Genomic DNA, 23,043 nt, shown 5'->3' with positions numbered 1-23,043 from the left:
TTTAAATTCACAAGGGACCTGAAACTGAAAGGAGGCTTGGTAATGAGAAGCTTGGAACTTATTGCAGAGATTTGACTTCCTCAGAGAAGACACAGTTCACACCATTAGAAGAAGAAGAAGAGGAGAGTTTGGATTTGATATCCCGCTTTATCACTACCCGAAGGAGTCTCAATGCGGCTAACATTCTCCTTTCCCTTCCTCCCCCACAACAAACACTCTGTGAGGTGAGTGGGGCTGAGAGACTTCAAAGAAGTGTGACTAGCCCAAGGTCACTCAGCAGCTGCATGTGGAGGAGCGGGGAAGCGAACCTGGTTCCCCAGATTACGAATCTACCACTCTTAACCACTACACCACACTGGCTCTCTTGCACCAAAGAAAGGCAAAGAAATGGCTAAATTCTTCCGATGGCTCACTGCCATCCTACATCTCATTGTCAAGCTATATTCTCAAACGCAGAGGTTCTGCAAGCTCAGTTTCTGCCCCTTATAACTCAACATGATGACAAAAGCTTACGCATTTCCAGCACTACAACTCTGATCCACAAGTTCTGTGTTGCAAGCTGGAGGTAGGCAGAAGATGAGGAAGAGGATGTTTCAACACTTCAGGAAGTGACAGCTGCAACTGCAGCCAAGGTTCCCGTGCCATTTTTCTGGGTGGTTGTTGTTGTTGTTGTTGTTTTATCCAGAGAAGTAAGTTTTCAGCCTTGCTCTTGACCAAATCAAAACAAACCTACAGCATCTCACTTGACGCCAGGAGTGATTGCCTACTGGGAGACTATTATTACCAATAACTTAAACTCTCATCAAGATGCACAGAAGAGAAAGTCTCACAAGTGGATATATTTCAAACCCTAAAACACCTTGTAGACTGCATACCTTGGTAAAAATCCAGACATAAAGTATGTATACCAGATACAATGTATTACATCTAATAAATACAGTATTTCCTTGGTAATCCAGAGTCCAACTGGTCACATTCTGCACACCCTGGCATTTTGGAAACTTTTCCAAGGATAGGAAAGCCGTATATGGATTTCACTCTAGTAGTCAGGAGTCAAAATGTCACTGTAAATGGAGCAAGTTTCACAAGGATACTGTTATCTGCCATATCCACGTGGGGGGAAATGCTTCTGGCCACAGCTGTCACAAGGCAATCAACAGTAGCCCAAAGTCACACATCTCCAACAAATGAAGGAGCCGAAAGCTTGGCTTTTAACATCTTCCAGCTGCTTCTCCTATTACCGCAGCTTCTTTGGATTCAACTCCAAGTCAGTTCACTTTCATCCAAGCACTTAATAGCCACAGATTTAGCAGAGTGCAGTTCCAAAAACTGGCCACCTCATACAAACCAGGAGAGGTAAATTAACACAGAAGGTAACTAAGCAGTTTTGACTTCCACCATTTTCAATGAAGAAGGACATACACAGATCTCAGAGAAAAAAGCAGAATCTAAAAGTGGTTCGGCTGGATTGTAACTATAATATGCTTTATTAAAAATGAAATCTTGATGCACTTTAAAGACTAATAAATTTAGTGTTCAACTTCCATGGACTGGAATCCACTTCATTAGAAGCATTTAGTATCGCTCTAAATTGGCATGTATATTAGCAGTGAAAAAATGTGAAAAGTAGGGTCAGAGGGAAATGAAATGTCAAAATTTTAATACAGTATAAGGTTTTGTGAATGGTAAAAGGTAAAGGACCCCTGACAGTTAAGTCCAGTTGCAGATGACACTGGGGTTGCAGCGCTCATCTCGCTTTACAGGCCAAGGGAGCTGGTGTTTGTCCGCAGACAGTTTTCCCGGGTCATGTGGCCAGCATGACTAAGCCACTCCTGGTGCACCAGAACACCAAAACCAGAGCAGCGCACGGAAACACCATTTACCTTCCTGCTGGAGCAGTACCTATTTATCTACTTGCACTTTTTGGCATGCTTTGGAACTGCTAGGTTGGCAGGAGCTGGGACCAAGCAAAGGGAGCTCACCCCGTCGCAGGGATTCAAACCGCTGACCTTCTGATGGGCAAGCTCAAGACGCTCAGTGGTTTAGACCACAGCGCCACCAGCGTTCCTTTTGTGAATGGTAGCAGAACATTATTTTACATATGCTTAAGCTATAATGTACCTGCCACACTCTGTATTAGTTCTCCTCTGCAAAGTGTCAGCGTGGGGTCTTGCTGAACACTCTACCAAAAGCACCACTGATCAGTAACAATTGTAAACCCCCCTTCAGTGCAGCCCCTGACCAACATAATGGCATCAGGTGTATGACAGGTGGGCATGGCAAGGCTGAGACAACCTCAAGGGTCAAATATTCTAATGTACCTTATTAGGCCCACACACCAGAGCTTCCCCAGCACTGTCATAATAAAATGTCTTCGTCTTTAAGGTGCCCAAGACTTCCTTGTTATTATTGAGGCAATAAACTTACACAGCTACCCCTCTGAAAAACGTTGCATTTGGAGTCAGCTGCAAAAGCACTACATCCAAATGTTAAGTACTTCACTTCTGCAACCCAAAAGTGTTTAAGACAAAACAAAATTATCCCCATCTTCATAAAATAAGAGGAATACAGTGCATTTGAAGGATAAACCCATGGTTATATAATGATGTAGTGGCAGGGATATGTTATATAATCTAAGAATAGCACTCATATGAATCCTAACTGATAAAGGTCAAAGAGAGGGTAAACACCTACTTTCTAGTTACCTATATAAATTTCCCCCTTTTACTTTAGGCATTAACTACCTGTTCTAACAGGCCGTGCAATGACAGAATACAAAGGGTTTGTAATTTGTACTTTATAGATCTGTCCTTCAACGTTCTACTTGGCCCCATGCAAGTGACCAAATTTTACAATGTTTATCTGCATGGCCGCTAGGCCCGGAATAGGGTAAATGGTTTTGAAAGTTGCCAGCATCATAAAAATCAGAAAATTAAGTTTCCACACTGAAAGCTCGATGAATGCATTCTTGTTCAGAGCCTTCATCGAATGCAGTTTTGTTGTTGTTGTTGTTGTTGTTAATTTCTAGTCTTTGTTATTTTTAACTATTGGCATCAATTACAGCTCCTATGTACTCAAGGCCAACAGTCTTCCTGTGTATAACTGCATCAACTATGAGATGACTTGCACAGCAAGCCAGGCCACAGTGCTACAGGTGAGCACTCCCACCTCTGTACCTGATTCACAGTTCCACCAATGCCCAACAATTGTGGCCTACAGAAATTATTCTTATCCCGGAATGGATTTTCCCCTCATGAGAAACTAGGAACATTCACACCACATTCCTGACCATTTTGAGATTATATACTAAGAGCTGTCTTCATGAGATCTATTGCAGGGAATCCAAATATGATCAAGGTTAAGAAATAATTTATTTAATTTTTAAAAGTCACTTGTTAAATAATACTTTAATGTGTTTTTACATTTCAGTTATAATAAGTATTTTTTATGGTTCCATTTTAAACAAAGCCAACACAAATGTTAAATTCAAATCTTATCATTCAGCTTATGCTCCTTTAATCAAACAGATTTGCAGTTTGATTTTCTATGGAAAAAATTAAAAATAATGGTGAAAAATAACTGATTTTCAAGCCAGGAATTGTAAATGTAATGAAACAATTCATGCATTACAGTAGTACCTCCGGTTGCGGACGGGATCCATTCCGGAGGTCCGGTTGGATCCCGAGGTTTCCACAACCTGAGAACCGCACATGGCAAAACCCAGTCAAATACTTCTGGGTTTGGCATCCTGAAGTTTACGTAACCAGAGGTACTACTGTATATCAATTATTACAGCAAATTATTAGTATTTAGGACACCAAGCAGTGCAAACATTTACTTTCCATCTCATGGAGAAACACTGTTTTGTCCAATCATTACCGGCCTTTCCTTGCAACATTACCCACAATCCTGCACACGTAACTTTGTACTAGCTTGTGACTTCTCTTCAGTCTTGCATCCTTGCAACTGTACAGACACTTGAACAAAAATCTAATAATGTCACAGTGATCCCTCCCCCTCCTTATCTCTAAACAGAAAAAATTGTGCAGCACAAAAGACATGTGGGTTGCATGACCAGACATTTCGGATGATGCTCATATAAACTGGAAGTATAAAACTCTTTACCAAGTTGCAAACCAATATGCTTTCATTGTTACAGTAAACCAATTAGTATGCATTCTTGGGCAGGAAATGCACAAATTAGAAAAACCACACACTTTGATTTAAATCCACAACGAAATGCAAGAACAAGGTTAGAGAATACTGCAGGGCCAGACCTAAAAGTCATGCAGACATGTAGAGAGCAACAGTCACCAAAAAAAAAAAAAAAAAGAACCCAGGACAGCACATTCAGACAGATCCTGGAAGTGTACAGGGAGAAGAGAGAGAGTGTTGTTGCACCCAAATCAATTCCACCAACTCCAAATTTATAGAGATGCAAGACTTGTGTTAACAGCCCACTATCCTCCTTCATCAAAAGTTACCCTAATGTCTCAGCATCTGGAGACTTCTGGCCATAGAAAGGTTCCCACAATTAGTGCCAAAGCACTCTACCAGTACATACATAGTTGCATGCCTTCTGCCATTCAGGCCCCTTCCCATCATCCACATAATAAGGCATCCTGTCATCAAGTTCATTCTTTAGTAACCCAAAGCCTCAAGCCAGCGTAGTTTGCATAATTTCTGAAGACAAAGGAACAGACTAAAAAGTCATTGCAATCACACCCATGGAGGGATAAAGGATCTCTTTCTCAATCCCAACAAGTTCAATATAAACGGTTCAGCAAGTTACTAAGCGTGCAAGAAGTAAATGGTTCACCTCAGTCTGCCCAGGACTACTATACTGAACACAGCCTTCATCAACTTGGCCCCCTCCAGGTGCTACGGACTACAACTCTGTGCTGGCTGGGACCAATGGGAATTGTAGTCTAAACTATCTGGAAGCACCATGTTGGCAAAGGTTGAATTAACTTATACTAAGCTTGGAGACACGTTTAAGATTTTAGCAAAGCCACTAGTAGTCTTTTAAACAGATTTCTGCATTTGATTACATTGCCCTGGCAGTCTCAACAAGGTGATAAAAGTTCTTAAGAACAGTGCACACATATCCTAAGCCTAGACAATAGTTAATGTATTTGAAGGCCATTCTTCAGGCATATCCTTGGCTTGCTAGTGTTCCTATTTCTGGAAAATAAGGGGTGTTGACTTATTTCTTTAATGTAGTGTTTTTCCAAATTTATACCTTCAAGAAACCCTTACATTTCCACTGCAACATGTACAAAGGATCCTCTGCAATTTTGGCATGGAGTGTGGCCAAATCACTTGGGCTAACCCATCACAAAGGAAGTCAAACCATGTGTTGTTCCTGTATTGCTTCAGCCTAAACTCTGCTATTTACAGCAGCCTGGAAGCAATCAATGAACTTATCTGTGATTCTGAAGTCAGCCCTAGGCAAAAGCAAACTTTATATCGACACATCTGCACACATGAGAGACATTGCACAGTAACAGGCAATACAACCACCAGGCAAGGCACGAAACCCAAAGCTTTTAAAAAAAGGGGGGTGCATTTAATTCTGTGTATCAGAAGACAATACCTCTCCTGTATAAACAGGCAGATTCTCTTGAGATAAGACCATCTAAATGAGCCTTTACACAAATGTCCCCAAGAAACATACTTTTGCTGAAAGCTGCCCATCTCAGAGCTAAAACACAACTACTAGAACTTGTAGGCTTCCGATTAAACTGCATGTTGGAAGATGCAGGACAGATTTTATTATTTTGAAGTGCTTGTTCACACAGTGCATATCAAGAACTACTAGCCAGGATAGTTATGTTCCACCTCCGCTGTCAGAGGCATTATGCCTCTGAATACCAGTTGCTGGGAACTGAAGATGGGCAGAGGTTCTTGGGGGTTTCCCACAGGCACCTGGCTGGCCACTATGAGAACAGAATGCTGCACTAAATAGGCAATTGGCCTGATCCAGCAGGCTCCTCTTATGTAGGATGCAGCACTTGTCAAGTACAAGGACCTATTATGCTCCTCTAGTTAATAGCAAAGCTCTCTCATTGATTTCTACAGGAACTAGAACAGCTTCGATGATGTCACCTGCCAGAACTATGGCCATACTCCCTGGCAAGTCACCACGACTGTGATTACACATATCTTTCAACATTGCTGCCACTTTTGCTAGAGCGGCTGGTGGATTGCAGGATGAGATCACAGTTCTGGGACCCAGGAGTCACCTGGACTTTAAACCACCACCTTGACTCCCTTCGCATCCCTTATCTCATTCTCTAAAAATTTATGAGCACACTGGGACTTAGCTGCCCGTAGGAGCACATTCTACAGGTTTGCTAGCCATATGGGCTGAAACAAGTGGGGAATTTAGGAACTAAACCACCTTGTATTAAAAAAGAGTATCTCATTCTGCAACCCCAATGCTTGCAAAAAGCATGAGATGCAGGAACCACCTTACACAAGCACAACTTTTATGCTTCCGGACGGGAATGAACGGCTGCTCTGAAACTCGCAGCCCCCCCCTTCCCCAAACTAGTAAATAAAGACTTGCGGCCCATCTCTGCACGCGCGGGGCGGTGCACGTTGCTCTTAACAAAATGGAAAATTTGCACGAGAGAGTTCCAAGATTTTGGCTTATGTGTGTTTGGGGGAGGGGAGGGAGTTGGCATTGCAATTCCTCGTTAAAATAACTGTGGTAACCAGGGGTAGGAGAGGGGAAATCGGAGTGGAGGGGGGGGGGGAGATAAGGCAATCTTGCACGACTTCAACCCTCAGACACAAAGCATAGCTTAAATTCCACTTCGGGATTTACCCATTAATCAGGAGCAAAAGATTAGGGTGAATTATATGCGGCGGCGACCGGGAGGGTGGGGAGTACATGGAGGCAGCGTCGTTTTGAAAGCGCGACGTCTTTGGTCAGAAAAATGTCCATTTCATGACCAGGAGAGAGAGCGAGCAAAGGCCACCCAAATCACCTCTTTCCACTTCTTACTCCCGTTTAGAGGCTGCTCCCATCTGACAAAGGGAACGTTTTGCAAAACACACACACACACGAGAGGGAGAGAGAGAGAGAGCACTCCGCCTGCGTCTCATTTCCCGGTTCTGAAGGGAGGAAACCTCCTTTCCGCGGCCGCCCCTGAGCAGCGCCGAACTGCGTAGCTGCACAAACAAGAGTGAGGCAAAACGCAGGGCTCGCAGGAGGCAGACAGGCAGGCTTTAAAGAAAACAGGAAAGGCAAGCCAAAAAAGTTCCCCCCAAAGCCCTCGATTCGCCCTCCCCACTCAACTCTTCCATCCACTCCTTGCAATATTTATATTGCAACAAATCTAAATATATATTCCACGGCTGCAATCACACAAGCACCCTTTCTTCCCCACGCGCTGCGGCTTCTTTTGGTTTCCAACACCAGCTCCGCGCTGCAAAGAGCAAGCGGAAGAAAAGCAGAGGCCCTGCTCTGGACCGTGCAGACGTCCCCCCTCTCGCTTTCAAACTTACCTCCTTGTTCTCAAGCGCCAAATAAAAGCCAGGCGAGTTCCCATCGCTCTTCTTCGCTCCAGTGCTTCTCTGCTGACGGTTTAAGTGCCAAATCCAAAAAGCAACAAGCGACTGAGGAGGAACAGACCTTCCCGCTACCCCCCACCCCCAGCAAGGCTCTCTTGGAAAGAATGCAGGAAGTTTCCTTGCAAAGATCCCGTGCACAAGTTGTCAGCCTGCTCGGTTGCTCGCTCTCTGCGCACAAAGTCCTGCAGTATTTGCTCGCGGCCGCCCGGGATGTGGAGAGCCCCGGTTTGCTGTTGCTGCCCTCTCCGCCGCCAACCGCACGTTGCAATGTCAGGATTGCAAGTCTCTGAGTCACAGGATTTGAGATCACAGCTTGGGGAGCAGAGCGGTGGGGAGGGGGGAGGAGGAGGAGGAGGGAAGAGAAGCTCCTTAGCTACGAAGAAGACAGCAACTGCATCAGCAGCAGCCGCCACAGCAGAGAGCGCTGGCTTCCCACCCACCCGTCTCCCCGCCTCCTTCTGAGAACCAAGAGATTGCACAACTCTCAGGAAAGGAAATTAGGAGCAGCCACCTCCTGCAAAACACATATGCCCTGCTGCAACAGAAGTAAAACCAGCTCTTCCACTTCATCAGCACAACTGCCTCCTGCTCAGGCTCCCCCCCCCCCGGCAGCAGGCCTAAGCCACGCCCATTTCCTGTGGCCATATAAGGCAAATAAAGTTGTTTTTTTAATGTATAATATAATAACCACCCCATGTAACTCAACACTTTCGTTCGTGCGTGCGTGCCCGTCTGTGGCTATGAGATGGAGAGAGTGGGCCCGTCCGTCCAAAAGGTTCGGTTGCCAGGAAGATCCAGTTGCTCTGGCACGCATTGCTAGCATCTCGATGCAGCTACAAGGTCAGGGGGAAAGAGCCTGATCACGTTACTGGAAACGCTGTTTTGCCAGGAATAGTGCTGACTTTTTCCCGTTTGGAGGGACGTTTACTTTTGCTCTCTCCTTGCTTTTATAGGCTAAGCCCGTAAATCAGGCTTGTGCGTGATTTTTGCATGGGGGGGGGAGAGACACATCAAAACAAAAGCCCCAATTAAAGCGCTGGAAACTCACATTTGGGCGCAGGAAATGGAACGGGGCGCGGGGGGCGAAAATGGTCTAGGAGTGCCACCAATATGATTAGAAGCGCAAATTTCCCGGCTGCATCCTGAAGGGGTGCAGGCCGATCCTAGGCAAGCACGTGCCACTTCGTTCAGGGGGGGGTTTAAGCCCAAGTAAATCTGCGCAGGATTCCCCCCCCCCCCGACGTTATTGCATGGGAATAAAAACCCACGAAATTGCTTGCGCCCGATCCAGATTAAAAAGGCGTATAGGATTGGGCTGTCAGGACTTGCACAACGAGGCACTCACGTTTTGCACGCGCGCCCCTACTTGCACCAGCTACTCTAGGAAGTGCCACGACATATCCTGCCGTTTGCACAAATGCAAACCAAAAACAAAATGCAGACGGGAAGGTGGGGGTGGGAATTGTCACCAAAAATGTGGGAAGCAGGAAGGGTGAGCAGCCCAGAGTAAAACACATCGCTGGATTCGAGTATCGAGAGGCCTCTGAGTTGCTTTGCTGTGACTCATCGCTTGCTCTTGTGCAACAGCTCCAGCTCCTTTATGTATGTGAAAGAAGGCTATTGATAAGCCCTCCCTGTTGTGAGTTCCGCAACTGTGTGGCCGTCTTCCTTTGGCGCCTCCCACAAATAATCTGCATCTCCTCCACCGTCGCCACCGCATTTTCAATTTTTATTTGCATCTTGCACAGCGCGCGGGATATCCATGCAACAGCAGCTTCCGTTTACTACTACAGCAGGAAAGAAACGTGCATTGCAAATGAGTGCAAGAGGAAGGAACAGTGCTGTGGCAGAACAGGAAGGAATCGAAGCCCTGGTAGCGTGCTGGTTTCTGCAGCCGAAAAGGAAAAAGATGAGGAGCAGTCTCATAACAGCTGGGCAAGAGTTCTGTCATGTACCATCTTGCGGAGGCATTCACCGCATTCCTCTTGCCGAGAAGAGCCAAATGGGACAGCCCAACACTTGCTAGACAGATGCCTCTAGTCAGGAGGAGATCTGGAAAATTCAAATCATCCAGCTACAAGCAGTCGTGCAAAGTAGCAGAGTTTAGGCAGGCCCGGGACTTGCTGATCAGGAGGTCGGTGGTTCGAATCCCGCGACGGGGTGAGCTCCTGTTGCTCAGTCCCAGCTCCTGCCAACCTAGCAGTTCGAAAGCACGTCAGAGTGCAAGTAGATAAATAGGTACCACTCCGGTGGGAAGGTAAACGGCGTTTCCGTGCGCTGCTCTGGTTCGCCAGAAGCGGCTTAGTCATGCTGGCCACATAACCCAGAAGCTGTATGCTGGCTCCCTCGGCCAATAAAGCGAGATGAGAGCTGCAACCCCAGAGTCGGCCACGACTGGACCTAATGGTCAGGGGTCCCTTTACCTTTAAGTGTGAATTTGCCATAAGGTGACATACAGTATAAGGAGATGGCAGAACACAATAAGCTGCTGCTGGATCAGGCCAAAAGGGCTATCCATTCCAGCACTTTTATGGTCAGGCAGATACCCATGCAAAGCAACTGGTATTCATAGACCTACTGTCTCTGATAGAGGAGGTAGAACAACAGCCTGTCTCTAGGGTGGTCAACAGATAGACCACAATCCACCAGTGAGTCATCAATCAATTTCTGGTGGATTGCACAGTGTCTGTTGATAAGCTGGAGTCTTGGAAAGAATTTTGATTGGATATAGAAAAAATACTTTTTTATTATTTAAGCTTTTATTGAACTTATTCAAGTAATACTTTTTGATTTCCCTGACCACCCCCCCCTGCTTACAGATAGATAAGCCTGCCAACTCAGGATAACCATTCATGCATCTGATACAGTGGCCTCTATTGGCCTTATGCCATAAGAAATTTGTTAGAAATTGCTTAAGTAAATAAATGACTTACACTGCCATCACAATTTCAAAACACACAAATGCAGCAGGAATAAAACACCCCACTAATTTATAAGCAGCAGCAATGATGTTTCAAAGCACAGCATATGATAATTAACCAAAACAGACTTTAATAAAAAATGTACGTTAACTTCTGTTCCCTAGGAAGGGAGTTCCAAAGATTAAGAGAAATCACTAAAAAGTCCCTGTCTCTTTAATATGCCACAAGACTGTTATTTCTGTATAGCACACTAATGTAATTATCCCTCTAGAAGTCATTTAGCACAAATGCATACTCAGGGTTGCCGAACACAGTTCAATTATGCCGTAATTGTTTAAAGATCTTGTATCTGCACCCTTGCTATGTAAATTTAAAACACCTCGGTGGACTGGGTATTTAAGTACCAAAAGAAAAAGGGGAAAAGGCAGGCTGCATACAAGACTGAAATCAGTCTACGGTACAGGGATGAAAAATCTGTGCCTATCCAGACATTGTGGAACTCAGCTCCCACCAGTCCCAGCTACCAAAGCCAATGGTCAGGGATGATGGGAGTTGTAGTCCAACAACATCTGGAGGGCAAGCAATTCTCCAGCCCTGCTGTATAACCCAGTCCTGTCTTCTCTGACAGATGCTTCCTAGGCAGAGAAGTTTCCCAATCCTGTAATCTAAGTTCCTCTAACTGGTAATACTGGAGACTGAACATGCCACAAGGTACAACACAGACAAAGCATGTCTTTCCTTGTTGCACACACCATGTTTGCTTCTGGTAGCAACCCATGAGTTCACTGGTTCTTCATTAGACTTGCACGTCCTCTGCCTTAATGTAATCCACTGTCACATATGATGATGATAATAATAATAATAATAATAATAATAATAATAATAATAATAATACTGCATAGCTTTCAGATCTCAGAGTAAGGCATTTGTATATAAAAGCCTTTGATCGACTAGACTCTGGCTTCAAACACACCATACATTGAAAGCACACATCCACAAATAATCTGGGAACTTATTTATTAAGGGTGCTAGGAGTTGTAGCTCTGTGAAGGGTAAACAGCAATGCCCAGGATTCTTGCAGGGTGTGTGCTTTCAATGTATGGTATGTGTGTGTTATGCAACCTCTGCAGCCACTGCTTATAACCTCCCACAAAGTTAAATCAAAGAGCCTAGTGGCTCACATTCCAAACCAATGGAAAAACCCCAGGTTCCTGGAAAGGATGCCAAGGGTTTTCTGCTCTGTGCACATCTGGGATCAAGTGTTCAGTGTCAAATGAAAATATGAGACCCACAGCATGATTCGACATTAATTCAAAGGGACTCTGAATGTTGTTAAAGACAATATGCATTTGGTGAAAACAGCAACACTGACAAATTGCCAGCTATGATGTCTCCAGCTCTACCATAATTCACTGTATCACTTGTGTTCCCGTGGGCTCTTTTATTCAGTATGCAAAAGTGTCAAGTTTCAACACGTGCAAACAGGATCCACAGAAAAGGCCTGTGAAACCACTAGCAGCCTTCTAAAGATACAATTAAGAGTAATTATAAGTTCTTTCTCTAGATAAAGCTCACATTTGCATGTAGGCTTTGTTCTTCTCATTGCTTCAGTGCAGGCTTTATCATCAAAATATCCTCACGTTTTGGGTAAGTGATATGGGGTAAGTGAGATATCCCTGCAGTTCCCACTTAAAGCAGTGTTTCAGATACATTTGTGGAAGGCCTCATTACACCGTAATCCTATTTATACACTCAGAAGTAAGGCTTAAATGGGGCTTACTCCCAGGCATCCTCAGAGTGTTTAAGCAGATTCCACATTTTTCACTGTGCAATTTTAAAAATCTTGAAATGAAGAGAGACATACTTTTGAGAGAGCACATGGCTATTTCTTTAGAAGATCCTAACACCACACACACAGAGAGAGAACAAGCACACTCTTTTTGTAACATCCTCTCATTTATTTTATCAACAATTCCATATAACAACACTTTAATGCCATACCCTCCAACATTTCTCCAAAGAAAACAGGGGCATCCAAAATGTTCCAAGGGTGATTTGGAGTTCTGAGTGGTGGGTAGTTAAGTACATACACCTCGCCATTTCTCCACTCAAAATCACTCAACCTACCTGTTCTGGAGAAAACTAGAAAGGGCTGTCAGGGGGACTTTGTTACATGCATCTTGTGATCTCTGTACAACCCCACATTCAGGCTCCATGTCTGCATATAGCCATCTTCTAGGCCTGCAAATAAATCACTAGATGTTTGCTGCTCTGAGGGACATCTTCCGACGCAGGTCTTTTTGGACCTTTGTGATAGTGGCAGCTCAGGGGAGCAGGATATGCTTTAAACATTCAGGATACTGGAGAGATTACTGTGTATCTTTCCTTGCCAACCAATTCAAGGAGAGTAGTGACAATATATGTACAATAAATCTCTCAATGAGGAGGGGAAAAGAAAGGAAGAGGCACTGTAAAATTTTGCTGCTCATTGCTATCACTTTCAGCTGTGCCGTAATTCAAATCTTTGGCTCTAGGCACAGAGTGCAAAGCATGCAGTCCTGAACCAGAAGAACATCAATGACATGGATATTTCTCCTTTTTTGTGGGGTTATATGTTGATGATGCTTTCCAGAAAGCTCTCACACAAATTTGTCCTCAGCTTTTCATGACTATCAAAACTTCTTGAAACAAGAGCTCAAATGGTTTAACTTCAGCAAAAGCTTGCTGCAAGTGATAGCAGATTTGCAGCCCAGTTATATATACTTTTACTCAGAATTTTCCAGTTAAAGCAAGATACATCCCCAAAGAAGCCTGAGTAGGACTTCACCATTATCATTGGTGCCAAGAGACTAGCACTCCATATTCACCAAACATTAATCAGTTTGTTGTAGTGACAACAATGTTCATTTTCTATTTCCATGCAATTACTGTAAATGTTTGTTTGTTTGGCAACAAACCCATGGACCTCTGCAATAGTTTTCAGGAATTACCCACTTCTGCTTTGTTCATGCTGTCACCCTTTAATTATTTTGTGTTCATCACATGAAAATTTAAAGCAACTCATGGTGACTTTCCCACCCAATACTTCTTGTGCAGGGTACTCCTCATAAAGCACCATCACTGAATAGCAACACATTAAAGCTACTGCCCTGCAGGCCAAAAATTGTCTGGTTAATTCAAATAAATTAACCATAGCACTTTTGTCTTGGGTGTTCCCTGTGGTTTGTCAGATCACAATGCTATGATGACAGGAGAAGCTACATCTGGCAGAATTGTCTTTTCTGTTAAATTCTGAAAGGTAAATAAACACTTTCCTGACAGCACAGATACAATAGCAGAGTATTCTACGTTGAGGCCAAGAATATCCTGAATAGCAAAAATCTAAAGCTCCAGGATTTTGATAAAAGAGAGGCAGTGACATTTCAGTTGTCAAAGCCTCCACGCTGTGCCTGACTTGATAAAGTTTCATTGAAATATCTGCATTAAAAAGTCACTTTGGAGTAGGTCACTATGTCCTGCCAATTTATTAGCTCCCCAAAATAGACATGTTGAGTAACTAACCATGCCACTAGACTTTCAGATCCCTTCTGTTTACTCAACAACATATGACTGGAAAGTGACTTCAATTATACTAAGCCTGCAGGCATGGCCAAACTTGGCCCTCCAGCTGTTTGGGGACTACAGTTCCCATCATCCCTGACCACTGGTCCTGTTAGCTAGGGATGATGGGAGTTGTAGTCCCAAAACAGCTGGAGGGCCAAGTTTGGCCATGCCTGTTCCACAACACTCTTAAGACCCCTAAAAAGTTGCGTCATGTAATGTCCAAGTTGCTCCTATATAAAAGATTCAAATATTGATTTTTCCCTCCCCGCTCTTTAAAGGCTTAGAATACATCATATTACAGTGGTACCTCTGGATGCGAACGGGATCCATTCCGGAGCCCCATTCGCATCCTCAGTAGAACATAACACGCGTCTGCGCGTGCACAGATTGTGTTTCGCCGCTTCCACGTGATGTCATTTTGAGCATCTGCGCATGCGCAAGTGGCGAAACCCGGAAGTAATACGTTTCATTACTTCTGGGTTGCTGCATAGTGTAACCTGAAAACACTCAACCGGAAGCATATTTAACCCGAGGTATGACTGTAGTTTGTTAATACAGTTGTACCTTTGTTGACAAACAGAATCCGTTCCGGAAGTCCGTTCAACTTCCAAAAACATTCAACAAGCAAGGAGCTTCCTGTACTCAATTGGAAGCCACGGAAGCCACGTCAAACGTTCAGCTTCCAGAGAACATTCGCAAGCTGGAACACTCACTTCTGGGTTTGCAGCATTCGGGAGCCAAAACGTTTGAGTCGCGAGGCGTTCATCAACCAAGGTACGACTGTATTGCTATTAATGACTTGGGCATGAAACCTGCAGCCTAGAAAGCAGGTGATCCTCTGACCGGGTTAAAGCTAAGCTGATCAGTGCCTGAATCACAGGGCCACATAAGCTGCTCAGTGGCTTCAGATGTTATAGAGAAAAGCTGCCAGCACAGTCTCCTCTCACAATTATTAAGAGGTAACATCTACATGATAAGCAAATGCTTTGTAAGTGAGTTTCACAACAGTGGGGAAAAAATAGAGTGGAGAAGGTGGCAAGACAAAGGCAATTTTTATTTATTCTACAGTCACTTGTCTGCTCTTAATTATCCACAGTAGCTTTCCTCTCCACAGAGGTCCAGCTACATGTTTGCAAGGACACAAACCCCATAGGAAAGCTTGTGGGAAGAGTGGAGAGAATTTAGATAGGAATATGGTAATAGGTGGAGAAAGAATTAATTGATGCTTCTCTGCTGCAACTTCTCTTATCCTTCAGTTCTCTTTTTCTTTCTTACACAGATTTACATCTAATGCACATGGAGCCCTTTCACGTAGCATTGTTTGCTTAGAAAATCCAAAGAGGCTCCTGTACAGGAAATATAGAATGCAGCCTATTCTCCTCTCCTACCCAATATATATTTTGAACATTATCCTCCATCATCAGCAGACAATGGAGGAAGAGACTGCATAGGGAGCTGCAGGTCCACGTTTGTAATATCTGAAGCTGCTATGAGTTCCTGAAAGGAGGGATAGGATGCAAATGTAGAAGAACTGCGAAGTCTTCCAGTTTTTATTAATGTCAAATATTTATCAAGAATGAGCAAGAAGACCACTGAGTCTCTCTCCAAATCACATTACAATTTTGCTTTTCTGTATTTTCTTGTATAAAACTTAGTTATTTTAACACTTCTCCTCCTCAGTTGTTTTAACACCTAGGAAAAGAAACAAGTGCAACAGTTTGAGGACTTTTATACGTAAGATAAAACATGAATGCAAAATGCCCAGTAGCTATATAATCAGCATACATTAGTCTTAAGATTTGGACATTGTGTACTTAACAACTCTAATGCACTCTGTCATACAGGAGAAAAACTGTAGCTCAGTAACAGAGCGTCTGCTTTGCACACAGAAGCTCCCAGGATCAACACCCAGCATCTTCAGGCATGGCCTTGAGAGATCCTGCCTGAAACCCTGCAGAGCTGCTGCCAGTCAGTGCAGGCAGTATTGAGCTAAATGGACCAATGGTCCAACTCAGTGAAAGGCAGATTCCAACAGAGGGTATGCCACTAAGTTGTCCTTGGCGTAAACCCATTCAGACTAATAGATCCAAATTAGTTGTGTTTATTAATTTCAGCAGGTCTACTCTAAGCTGAAAAATGATCTACATTCTATAACATAAGAAGAGCCTGCTGGATCAGGGCCAACAGCACATCTAGTCCAGCATCCTGTTCTTGCAGTGGCTGAACAGCTGCCTCTGGCAAACCCCCAGCAGAACCCCAATCTGAAGAGCACTCTCCCTTCATGTGGTTTCTAGCAACTGATATTCAGAAACACAACGATAAGGTGATTATTTTACAAGGCAGTGGTAAGATAAAGGAGACTATGGGTTGTGGCACTCATCTCACTTTCAGGCCAAGGGAGCTGGCGTTTGCCCACAGACAGCTTTCTGCATCATGTGGCCAGCATGACTGAACTGCTCTGGCGCAAGAGGACAACATGGAAACTCCATTTATCTTCCTGCCACAGCGCTACCTATTTATCTACTTGCACTGGTGTGCTTTCAAACTGCTAGGTAGGCAGGAGCTGGGACAGAGCAACGGGAACTCACCCTGTCACAGGGATTCAAACCGCTGACCTTCTAATCAGCAAGCCCAAGAGGCTCAGTGGTTTAGACCACAGCGCCACCCACATCCCAAGGTAGTGGTGACCTATGATGGCACTGGAGCGACAGTGATGTAAAATGTCTTTTCCATGTTGCTCTCAACGCCAGTGGGTATGTTTTAACTAAAAGTATCATCATAGAATCATAGAATCATAGAGTTGGAAGAGACCACAAGGGCCATCGAGTCCAACCCCCTGCCAAGCAAGAAACACCATCAGAGCACTCCTGACATATGGTTGTCAAGCCTCTGCTTAAAGCACTCCTTGGCAGCAAATTCCACTGTCGAACAGCTCTTACTGTCAGGAAGTTCTTCCTAATGTTTAGGTGGAATCTTCTTTCTTGTAGTTTGGATCCATTGCTCTGTGTCCGCTTCTCTGGAGCAGCAGAAAACAACCTTTCTCCCTCCTCTATGTGACATCCTTTTATATATTTGAACATGGCTATCATATCACCCCTTAACCTCCTCTTCTCCAGGCTAAACATGCCCAGCTCCCTTAGCCGTTCCTCATAAGGCATCGTTTCCAGGCCTTTGACCACTTTGGTTGCCCTCCTCTGGACACGTTCCAGTTTGTCAGTGTCCTTCTTGAACTGTGGTGCCCAGAACTGGACACAGTACTCCAGGTGAGGTCTGACCAGAGCAGAATACAGTGGCACTATTACTTCCCTTGATCTAGATGCTATACTCCTATTGATGCAGCCCAGAATTGCATTGGCTTTTTTAGCTGCCGCGTCACACAGTTGGCTCATGCACACCATATAAGACAATAGCCCTTCCCCTCCCTGCATGGGTGCTATCTAGCATCCAGGGCCAGGCCACACGAGATGCTTTGATTCCTAGAATTAGGCATCTCCTCATATGGGCAGCTGGACAGTCTGAAGCTCTGATGAGAGGGAATCTTAATGAGTGCTCTAGAGAGAGGATGACGGAGGACCTCCTCCCCAAGCTTCAGGTGTTGCTGTTGCCGCCACTCACACAGCTGCTTCTGTGTGCACAATTGAAAGCCAACCATTAAAACCCTGAAAGATTTGAGACTGTGGAAGCTAATGTAAACACCTGTTTCCATATGAACCTTTCCTGCACACTTAGGTCATTGAGAGAGAGGCCTCTGTTTCAAGTGCCTTAGGCAGCCAAACTCAAGAGGCTTATTAACCTCTTTCTTCCAGGGGCAACCTGCTCTGTCCAGTACTTTTTTATTCCCTCAGCTTTTAGTTAGTATTAATACTGCTGACTAATGGGCTATAATTCTTGGCTTGTTTTGAATAGATGGATAGAAGCCAACTATTCTGCTATTGGCTTAACCTGTATTTTAAGTATTTTACCTGAACCATCTCAAGAGCCCATTCAAAGCACAGGTGCAGGGTATACCTTGAACTAAATAAAGACGACACCAAAACATTCCTTGTTCTTTCTGTTTTAAGTTTAGTTACATGGGGATTTTAACACTCAAATTAGTTAACGCCCCATAGTAGAAGCATATGTACCAATCTGAGCTGGAATTTGAAATGCACACCTCCGCATAGGTATTTTTCCTGTTCTCTTCCAACTCTGTTAGGCCACAGATGTTTATATTGGTTCTAGCCATGATACAGAACTAAGTCACACAAGTTGGACAAGTGGAATTATTTGAGAAACGGAACAGTAGGCTCCCTGAAGGAAGTACCTGAACCTGCCAAGAAGGCAGACAGCAAGACATGCAATTATGGGGAATATCTGCCTGGAAAATAAAAGCCGAAGGGTTTCTGAAGCAATCTAGTTGCCAGAATAAATAACACATCTGTATCACTGTTGCTAAAATTCCATCATTCAATTGCACTGCACTGCAGATGTTCAACCAACCTGCTTCAGTGTCTAGATTTTGTGGGTGTGGGGATCAACTATGTGCTGATTATTACATGTACATGCACCTTAGTCCCAGGCAGTGCAAAAATGTAGCTCTATGTTCTGATGCAGAATTTATTTATTTAAGACCTATTCATGCCTCCTTCCCCAAACAGCATTAATTTACACCCACATTAAATACAGCAAGATTCACACTGCCCCCTCAGTGGGGTTTAATATTACTGTTCTTTCTCCGTGCTTCTTATGCAAAAAAAAGAAAACAGTGACTATTCCATAATTTCTTGCACTGAGCAATTGGCAAACTACATGTAACATATATACACATAACAAAACCTTGATTTCCTTTTTTTAAAAGCCTTGGCAGAGGCGGATTTAGGGGAGCGCAACTGATGGGCCCACAATGGGCACCGAGCCATTGGAGGTTTTTAAGAAGAGGTTGGATGGCCATGTGTCATATACAGTATGGTCTAGTTGAAATTCCTGCATTGCAGAGGGTTGGACAATGACTTTGGGGTCCCTTCCAACTCTACAATTCTATCATTCTAATCAGTGGCGTAGCGTGGGTTGTCAGCACCCGGGGCAAGGCAAGTAATTTGCGCCCCCTAACCTGTGGATTTGCGCCCCCTGACCCGTGGATTTGCGCCCCCTAACCCGTGGATTTGCGCCCCTTAACCCGTGGATTTGCGTCCCCTAAACCTAACCCCCAGATGTTGCGCCCGGTGCGGCCGGCCCCCCCTGCACCCCCCACGCTACACCACTGATTCTAATGCAATATCTCCTACATCTGTGTAAAATATCAACTTGTATTATTTGTACAGGCCTGCAGATTGGGAGGGATATTATGGTACTATTCCTTGGATTTGAGAGTCAAAATATAAGACATAATAGATTTAAGATATAATATATCTTATAAGATATATAGATTTAAAGCTGTTTAAAATTCATTTTAAATATATGGCTAAATACTATCTCACCTTGATAACTGGCATTTTAAAACACATCAAAGCATGCTGGCCCTTTGTTTATTAGCAAATATGAGTGGGTCAGCATGTGCCAATATTATCAAGTGTTTGGGTCATTGCCTTCAGCCTCAACTGCATCTGTTTCGTAATGCCTTCAAACAGACGCAGCATGTAGTAAGGCAATTTCCAAACTCACTTTGTACAACAACAACAACAACAACAACAACAACAACAACAACAACAACGTACTGCTGTTACAACTGCTGTGCAACTGAAGACCCAGATAAGAAGTTAAAATGCACTCCAATTACCGTATATTGACTAGATAGCCCCCCCCCAATATAAATCAACATTATTTATTTAAGACTGATCCAACCATACCATACTCTATTCTAGGAATGGCAAATGTTACTAAAATTCATAATGATTTATAAGAGTATTGACAATCTAATGGCCTGTGGACACAATTGGTTACACTAATTTTGCCAGGGATGGATGAAATGTTTTCCATTTACTTCGATCTCCGATGTGCTCCAAAAGGTAGGCTAAAGGATAAGTAAGCTGAAAGTGAGCCAGGAATCCATCGAGATGAGGAGCTCCTGACTCACCTCTTTAGCATTTTGAGAAATGTCATGATCCTGTACTTCATGTAATTGTATACGGTAGCCATAAAGCAGTACTGTAACAGGAAACCCATATCTGTGGACCAGGAGTGTCCCCCTCTTATACAACAACACAAACGGCCCATCAGAATCCTACGTCATGTCCTAAATACATCAGGGGAAACCAACGTTTTTGGGCCACATTTGCAAACCCAAGCAACTGTCATGGACGTCGTTTCACACCACAACTATCTTGGCGACCCCTGAGTTACATCTTTACAGCTGGCTTTAGTGGAAACAAAGAGAAACAAGGCCTGACCCATCACAATTCACCGTAATATAGCAGCCTAAAAACTGGACAAATTTTGTACATACAGTGGTACCTCGCAAGATGAATGCCTCGCAAGACGAAAAACGCGCAAGACGAGAGGGTTTTTCGCTTTTTGCGTTGCTTCGCAAGACAATTTTCCCTATGGGCTTGCTTCGCAAGACGAAAACGTCTTGCGAGTTTGCTTCCTTTTTCTTAAAGCCGTTAATACCCAGCGAATCCGCGCTCCGCAAGACGGAAAAATCGCGAGATGACACAACTCGCGGAACGAATTAATTTCGTCTTGCGAGGCACCACTGTAATATACACCCATTAGATCCAACCTCAACAGCTCCCACTCCTCCAACATCACACCAGCCATGTACATTTGGTGCCGGTTCCCCACCAGGCAGTTGCTCCCAAGTAGTGTCACAATGCATGTGTGTGGTGTGTGAGCAAGAAAGAGAGGGGGAGGGAGAGGGAGACGGAGAGGGAGAAGGAGAAGGAAGGAAGGAAGGAAGGAAGGAAGGAAGGGTACTTGGGAAGTAGGCTTTGCAGGCCTCCCTACTTAAAAGTTTCTCACAGTTCATCCCCAAGGACAAGCAACCCACTTTCCTACAGCTTTCAGCATGTTGGTAGCAGCAATTGAGTAAGGGTTGGCATCAACCCTTTGAGCTCAGGCCTGGAGCGGTGGGGGCGCCAGCATTTTTGTTGAGCACTGCCTCACACCAGTGACTTGTGGATGAGCCAAAACAGGCAGTCAGCAAAAGGGTGTGTCTGAGGCTTCCTGTTACAGAATGGCAAGCTCCAAAAAAATATGAAAACAAGTCCTAAGATGCATTTGAACACAGGTTATTATCCCATTTAACCACCACCTCCCTGCTTTGGACATGGAGAGATCTGAAGGCAAGGAGCACCAAGCAGGGAAACTTGATCTTCACACTGCACTACAGCATAGCTGTCAATTTTCCCTTTTCTTGCGAGGAATCCTATTCAGAATAAGGGAATTTCCTTTTAAAAAAGGAAAACATTGACAGCTATGTACTATAGTGGTACCTCAAGTTACAAACACCTCAGGTTACAAACACTTCAGGCTACAGACTCCGCTAACCCGGAAGTAGTATCTCGGGTTAAGAACTTTACCTCAGGATGAGAACAGAAATTGCCTGCCGGCGGCAGCAGGAGGTCCCATTAGCTAAAGTGGTACCTCAGGTTAAGAACAGTTTCAGGTTAAGAACGGACCTCCGGAATGAATTAAGTTCATAACCAGAGGTACCACTGTATGGAAGAATGGAACAATTAATTGAAGTTTGAGCCTGGGCTCCTTTGGTTTAAACCTCCAGGAATGCAGACCTTCCCCCCCCCACCCCAAAGGCAGATTGTCTATGAGTCTTGGTTTTAAAATTATTTATGTAAAAATCAACCCAATAGACTCATACAGGGGAACTTAAAAGATTTAAAATCAGCATACAAATACCCAGTTCACCTAGATAACTAATTCATTATTTTTAAAAGAAAAAAAATAGTTTCTAGTCCATGCTTGTGAAACCAGAGGAAATACTGGAAATATGTGGCCTGCATGTTAAGCCCTCAAATGCATCTGAAACACAATAACTGTAACTGTATCTGACTCTCTTGGGTGGAGAGGGGGCACTCCCACAGTTATATAGCATTACTCAGCAAACACTGCACTCCCAGTCTAGTTTAGGAAGCCTGGCAAAATTTACAACACAGGAGTCAAGAACATCTAGGGCACTGGTTAACTTCGTAACTTTTTTTTAAGGAGGTACCTTTGCACTTAAGCTCTTATGAAAATGGTACCCTCCAACCTGAGGATCTTTTCTGTAACACCCGGAAATGTTAGTGGCTGGCAGTAATCACACAAAGTTCATGGAAACCTTCTATATTTCCAACAGCAAAGGTGTGCAGATTACTTGTTTAGTGGGTCAGCCCTGTTAGCTCTGAATATGTTACCTGTGGTTTCCCGGCTGAATTTCATTAAGATGTCCAAAAGTCCTGCTCCTGGAGTGAAATTTTATTCCAGCATATTTCACAATCAACATGTTTTGCAATTCTTGGACACACCTGTCCTTTCAAAGTCCCACCAGGGCTGGAACAACTCAAGGTCTCAGAATTCAACAGGCACTGTACTCCTCTTCAAAATGAAAAGATGCAAACCATGGGACAACAGTTCAGGTGTACCCCCTCCCCCAGTTTTCCCAATAGAAGTTTCTAACCCTTCATTTGATTGTTTCTGGGCTGGGGGAAATCCCTGAGTGGGAGACTATTGTCCTCCTCACTCCCAGCACACATCAGGATGTAGCACCCTGCTTGTGGTTAACGCTTAGCTGGAATGAAATATTCAACGCAGCAATAGAGAAATTAAAATAATAATTTATTTGTCAGACAAATAAATGAGAGGCTCAGTGGTATATGGTTACCAAGCTCTGGCCTGGCCTCTTGCCATCCTGGCCAGCACTTATATTCCCTTAATCCAGCCCCCTTTGCTCCTCCTGTGGCTGCCTCTGTCCAATCAGCCTGGTTGAAATTCCTATTGGCTGTTTGGTAGAACCAATCACAAAAGA

At 44.0% G+C, this 23,043-nt stretch overlaps 1 protein-coding gene across 4 annotated transcripts in view; it reads right to left on the bottom strand.

Annotated features, from left to right (window-relative positions):
- The window catches only part of MIDEAS (mitotic deacetylase associated SANT domain protein), an 89,505-nt gene that overhangs the window by 52,175 nt on the left and 14,287 nt on the right, over positions 1–23,043 (bottom strand). Inside the window, exon 1 of one of the 4 annotated variants that reach the window (XM_083746414.1) lies at positions 7,516–8,169. The exons of 2 other annotated variants lie outside the window; for them this stretch is intronic. The gene's annotated coding sequence lies outside the window, so the exon portion shown is untranslated. Of the gene's footprint in view, positions 1–7,515; positions 8,170–23,043 lie in introns of those variants that run through there. One more of the 4 variants, XM_083746413.1, reaches the window with a different exon arrangement.

The sequence above is a fragment of the Podarcis gaigeae genome (genome assembly GCF_964106915.1).
Source record: "Podarcis gaigeae genome assembly, chromosome: 1".
In the NCBI taxonomy this organism is placed as follows: domain Eukaryota; kingdom Metazoa; phylum Chordata; class Lepidosauria; order Squamata; family Lacertidae; genus Podarcis; species Podarcis gaigeae.
The sequence above is the reverse complement of the archived record's forward strand: the minus strand, read 5'-3'. Positions and strand labels throughout refer to the sequence as shown.